The sequence below is a fragment of the Panthera onca genome, chromosome A2 (genome assembly GCF_046562875.1).
Source record: "Panthera onca isolate mPanOnc1 chromosome A2, mPanOnc1 haplotype 2, whole genome shotgun sequence".
In the NCBI taxonomy this organism is placed as follows: Eukaryota; Metazoa; Chordata; class Mammalia; order Carnivora; family Felidae; genus Panthera; species Panthera onca.
In genome coordinates, this window is record NC_138340.1 from 114,192,821 (window position 1) to 114,199,388 (window position 6,568).

A 6,568-nucleotide genomic window follows, 5' to 3' on the forward strand; every position below is an offset into this window, starting at 1 on the left:
TGAGAACCAGTTTAGCACTGTGGTCTTGAGTTCACAGTGGAACACTCTATGCGTGAGACCTTCTGCAGCCCTTCTTGGCTGCTTGGGAATCTGACATTCATCTTTTCTTGGTTGAAGCAGGGAATGAAGTTGGTTAAACATTGCTAAAGCTTGGGGAGAAAACATCTGGGAACTGCCCCCTTTTTCCTACTTTCACTGGTTCAGCAAACATGTCTTATGTGCTCTCCATGTTCCAGACTGTGGGGGAAGAAAGACCAATAAAATCTGGTCTGATTTTTTTAAAAAGTTTTGTTTTCTATTTATTGGGTAAGCTATTCATTATAGCCACTTTCATTTTTATTATGCCCTATCTCCTTAAATCTTGCCAATATTCTTCCAGATTCTTGTTATCCACATTTTTAAATAAGGAGACAGAATCTAAGAAGATACATTAGGGGAAAGGTCCCTGTCACCCTGCTAGTAAATAACAACTGCAGACTGCCAAACTGAAAACCATTCCTTATGCCTCCAAATTCAGCATTCTTTCCGTTATTCTTTACCTTTTCCCTTTGGTTGCCAGGAAACTCAAGAGTGAAATTTATTCCCTTAGAACTTTTTTTTTTTTTTTTGTATATTTGCTTTCCATGAAACAGTGATCTTATTTTCATCTGTTTCCTTTCATTGTAGGTTGTATCATATCCCTTTTGCAAAAGGGAATATAAATTTGACATAGGTCAGATTTTGCAAAGCACTTAAAGTAACCTAGTTCTTATTTGGAAAACTATAAACAACTGAGCCTTCTTGCTTTAGAGATTTGCTGTAACTAGTCCTTAAGTCTTCAATTGTCAACCCATAAACTTTCTTCCTTTGTCTGGAAAAGCCCATGCACTTCAATAGTACTTAGTAATTGATTCTATAGTGGTGTGTTTGTTGTCCGATTGTGGTTCCATTCTGTTCACAGTTGACCCTTGAACAACCAGGGGGTTAGGGGTATTAAGCCCCACCACAGTCAAAAATCTATGTGTAACTTTTGACTCCCCCAAAACTTAACTACTAATAGCCTACTGTTAATACATATTTTGTATGTTATGTGTATTATACGCTGTATTCTTACAATAAAGTAAGCTACAGAAAAAATGTTAAGAAAATTGTAGGAAGAGAAAATACACTCACAGTACTGTACTGTATTTATCTTTAAAAATCCATGTATAAGTAAACTGTACAGTTCAAACCCACATTTTTCAAGAGTCTACTTACTACTCATTGTTACTTGTGAGCACTGAGTTTCAGCTTGGCACTGCAAGAATGAGAGTCCTTTCCCAGAAGCAATAGTATACATATTGCAACAGAGGAAAAGGAGATGCCATGTTTGTAAATTTCTTTAAGAATCTCTGTCTCCAAGCGCCTGGGTGGCTCAGTCAGTTGAGCGTCCAACTTTGGCTCAGATCATCATCTCCCAGTTCGTGGATTTGAGCCCCACGTCGGGCTCTGGGCTGACAACTCAGAGCCTAGAGCCTTCTTCAGATTCTGTCTCTGTCTCTCTATGCCCCTCCCCCATGCTCGCTTTCGCTCTCTCTCTCTCAAAATTAAGTAAACATTAAATTTAAAAATTAAAAAAAGAATCTCTCTAGAAATCTATGCTTGCTTTTTATATGTTTCCATGAGAGGATTAAAAACTTAGTCTATAGTACCTTCCACGAGGTAGGAAATCTGTGATTAAATGCCATCACACATGCTTCGAATGACATGAAATAGTTGTGATTATTTATCGACCATGACCCACAATTTTTTCTCTGTAAAAAGAGTTCAAACACTTCTCCTCTGCTCTGAAGTAGTGGCTCTGCCCTCCCCACAGAGCTCAGCTTTGGACAAATCCTCAGTGCACCCTTTATAGCCAAGAAGTGTACCAGTTTGGTATTCTGGATAGCCCAGCAAAGAATCTACCTTTGGCAGAAAGCTGGAAGCAATGTGGGTAATATCTGAATACCGCTTAGCATTAATTTTGATCATGAATGAATGAAGTGACAGTTAAACAAGATAACGTCTCCACTTGCTCTCTATGTCTTGGGATCTTGAAAGTCCCATCTCATTGAGATAAGACCTGACCTAGAAAGGAAGACAGCCCTAAATTTGAGACCCTCAGAGATCACATTTCCAAGTTGTTACAGAACAAAAGATCTAAAATTGAGTCTCTTACAGGAGAGTCATCATCTAACCGTGACTGGGTGCCGTTCTGGAAGGTTTTCTTTAATTACAAACTGGTATCCTTTCTTCCGGACTTGGCTTGCCAAGATACTGCTGTCACAGCCAGCTTAAATACATTCTGATAAAAACCATTTGAATGGCTATGGAGAAAAAGACACAAATGACCAATAATCGATGCCTTTATACATTGGGTGCAAAAAAGTACACATCAGGTGAAACTGTAATGCCCATGCTTCTACCAAAAAGTCAATGGTAATAGTGGCATCCATCACAGCAGCTAACTAAATGAACACCGACTGGGCACCAATCCCTGTGCTGAGTTCATCTTTGCAAAGCATTCTCTCATTTAATCTTTCAGCTGTGACAGTTACCCATCTGTTCCTCCAACACAGTCCCGGGAAAATAAATCAAACAATGTTTTCAAAGCGTTTGAGATTTCTTAGAGATGCTATATAAACTCAAAATACGATTAATGCAATCCATATTTCATAGTGTTTTTGCAAAATGTATGTTATTAATAATTTATCCTGTGAACATATAACTATGACTAGGGACTGACAAGAAATGGATGAAAATGAAAACAGATTATCCAATAACTCTTACCTTTCTAAGAACTTATGTGTTATAAAAGGAAATGGTAATGATCCATTTCTAATTAGTGGTACCAACAAAAGTACTGTGGGACATAGTTTTTAAAGAACTAAGGTTTTTTTCACAATTATATAGACAGCATTTTAAAAATATAAGTATAATTAATAATATAATTATAAAATATCAACATAACGAGTTCAGGAAAAATGTATCTGTAAAACATAACTTTTAAATTCATTCCTCAATGACTAAAAGTCTTAAGACATTTCATTAGTTTTGATATTTTGATTTTTTTTATTAAAAAAATTTTTATGATGTTTACGTATTTTTGAGAGAGAGACAGAGCATGAGCATGAGAGAAAGACACAGAATCTGAAGCAGGCTCCAGGCTCTGAGCTGTCAGCACAAAGCTCGATGTGGGGCTCAAAAACTCACAAACTGTGAAATCGTGACCTAAGCGCAAATCACGCACTTAACCAACTGAGCCACCCAGGTGCCCCCAGAGTATTTTTTAAAACAGGGTTTTAATTTCTATTTTGTCCAAGCTAAAATACCAACTATCCAGTATTTCAAAAAAGAATTTCAAAGTATCACTATTCATTCCAATATGAAGGAAAATTTATTGCTTCAGGTAAGGCCCATAATCTCATTTATTTGCTAAACCTATTCAGCATCTGGCAAGCAATAATAGAAAATTTTGCAGAATTAAATGGAAAATTTGGGATCAGAAATGTAAAATTTCTCTAAATACTTTGCCCTACAAATATTCTGTATTAAAACTATATATCGATATCGATATCGTCTCCAGACTTTGGAATTTCCAAAGTTATTACAGATTTATCTTTTTTACTGGCAATAATCAAGTATTCATGCTGGTGGTAAGGGTAGATCACATTTGTGATAGAAAATCCCCAGAATTAGGGCACCCCTGGGTGGCTCAGTTGGTTGAGTGTCCAACTTCGGGTCAGGTCATGATTACACAGTTGGGTTTGTGAATTCGAGCCCAGCATTGGGCTGTCTGCTGTTAGGGCAGAGCCTGCTTCAGATCCTCTGTCCCCTTCCCTCTCTGTCCCCACCCCACGCCTGTTCTTTCTCTCTCTCTCTCATTCAAAAATAAACAAACATTAAAAAAAAAAAAGAAGAAGAAGGGTGCCTGGGTGGCTCAGTCGGTTAAGCGTCTGACTTCAGCTCAGATCATGATCTCACGGTCTGTGAGTTTGAGCCCTGCATCAGGCTCTGTGCTGACAGCTCAGAGCCTGGAGCCTGCCTCAGATTCTGTGTCTCCCCCTCTCTCTGCCCCTCCCATGCTCATGCTGTCTCTGTTTCTCAATAATAAATAAACATTAAAAAAAATTTTTTTTTTCAAAAAGAAAAGAAAATCCACAGACTTGGACGATTATGGGTTCATTTATTGTTCATTTATTCCCTTAAACTCCCAGGTGATTTTATTAGCATGTATGTTTGAGAGCCATCGCTCTTACCTAGCTCAGTGGTTTGCAAAGTGGGATCCTAAGACCAGCAGTATCAGCATCTCCTGGAAAAAACATTCGAATTCTTGAGCAGGTATGTCTGCATTCTTTACAAGAGTCTTCCCCCAGCACACATACCTATCTTTCTTCTTCCAAATCTATACCCTTTCTGGACTTGAATGTGGCTAAACTGTCCCAGATAAGATTACTCTTGGCTGATAATCTGATCACCATGCCTTCCACAGCTTTCAGCTCTGACCTGCTTATCACGTGCGGATTCGTTTATAGCTTTTGAGTCCAAATGAGCTCCTGACCTTGCTAACTGTCGTACCAGGAAATTTCTGACAGCATAAAACTCAAGGTCTAATCTTAAGACTATGTAATGAAACTGATAACCATAAATTCCAAGTTGGACTCAGGAAATGGTGTGCAACAGGACTTGGGCATTTCTGTTATTTCCAGAGCAAATCATATCTGTATAGGAAATATGGACAGGAAGTCATCCACTATGAAAGCGTGTTAAATGTGGCGTGTTACAGAGTGTCATTTTGCATGCACAGCCTTATTACACTCCTCTTGTAAACAGGAGGTGGGCTGCTTCAATCAGACACTGACCAAGTAAACAGAAATGTTGTTTTCAGTCTTTTCTTTAAGAAAGGCAATATTCCAGCTCCCCTGCCTCTTTACTAAAATTGCTGCCACTCTATCTTTCCTCACCACTTTCTTTCCAAACACTCTAAAACTGTCCAGCATTTTATATAAGAGTTTGTAGTTCTGTAAGGGCCCAGGAAAGGCTGAGAGGATTTCTTATGTAAGAAGTTTTTGCCATTGGTTAGGAAAGCTGGGGTATGTGATGGCCCAGACAGAATCTCTTATACTTGAAACATACTTCCCAAAACAGGAAGAAAAGCAAAACAGTCAGACGGGAACTGAGACAATACTAAACGTAATATACAGAATTATATTTTCAGAAACTGCTCGTGTTCTATTGACTATTAGTGCCTGGGATGATATTCATAGCCTAAAACTCATGTTCTGAGAGAAGGTAAATCAGTGCCTACATTACAACCAAAAGGGAATTTACCCACAAGGTCGAAAGAAAAAGCCAGTGCAAGCAAACCATTTATTTGACGCAGTAACTTTAACTTTTGCTTTCTTCTCTTCCTTAAAAAAACAAAACAAAAAAAAAGGCAAACTAAACTATTGGAATAGGCTAGGCAAGAGGCTAGTATCAGCAGTTACTGAAGTTTATTAACTTCTGGTTAAAACTGTAACTGCTTTGGGCGCCTGGGTGGCTCAGTCGGTTAAGCGTCCGACTTCAACTCAGGTCACGATCTCAGGGTCCGTGAGTTCGAGCCCCGCATCGGGCTCTGGGCTGATGGCTCAGAGCCTGGAGCCTGCTTCCGATTCTGTGTCTCCCTCTCTCTCTGCCCCTCCCCCGTTCATGCTCTGTCTCTCTCTGTCCCAAAAATAAATAAACAAACAAAAAAAAAAATTTAAAAATAAAACTGTAACTGCTTAAAAGTATTTAAGTATCTTCAAAACTCATGAAATCATTTAAAGGAAACCTTGGAGATGAGCAAAAATGGTTGTGCTGACAGCTTCTGCTTCAGCATCTGGATCTCCATTCCCTCCAGCAATACGACTGCTGTGCACCATCACTAATGCACATTTCAGCTGGCATCTGGTAGCCTTTGTAGACCTCTAAGCTTCAGAAGCCCCTTTGCCCCCCTTAGACTGCAAATAAAGACATAGCTGTGGTTTTGTGGCAAACAACCCATCTTTAAGCAGCTTGTTTTTTCATTTTGTAAAAAATAGATTTTCTTTCTCTCCTGGGACCCACATAGAGTTGAAATACACCACCAGAAGTATCATTTTCAGTTGCATGTTTAAATTTTTAAAAATTTTTAAGCTTTATTTATTTTTGAGAGAGACAGAGACAGAGACAGAGCGTGAGTGGGGGAGGAGCAGTGGGACACAGAATCAGAAGCAGGCTCCAGGCTCTGAGCTGTCAGCACGGAGCCCTACTACGCGGGGCTTAAACTCATAAACCATGAGATCATGACCTGAGCCTAACTCAGACACCCAACGGACTGAGCCACCCAGGTGCCCCTGATTGCATATTTTAAATTGAGATCATTGTAGATTCACATGCAGTTATAAGAAATAATGCAGAGAAATTCTGTGTGCATTTTGCCCGGGTTCCCCCAATAGCAACATTTTTGGAAATTACAATAAGGTGTCATGCAGGATATTGATACAATTTACCAATCCAATTTAGATTCCTCCCATGTGACTTGCAAGTGTGTGTGCATGTGTGTCCA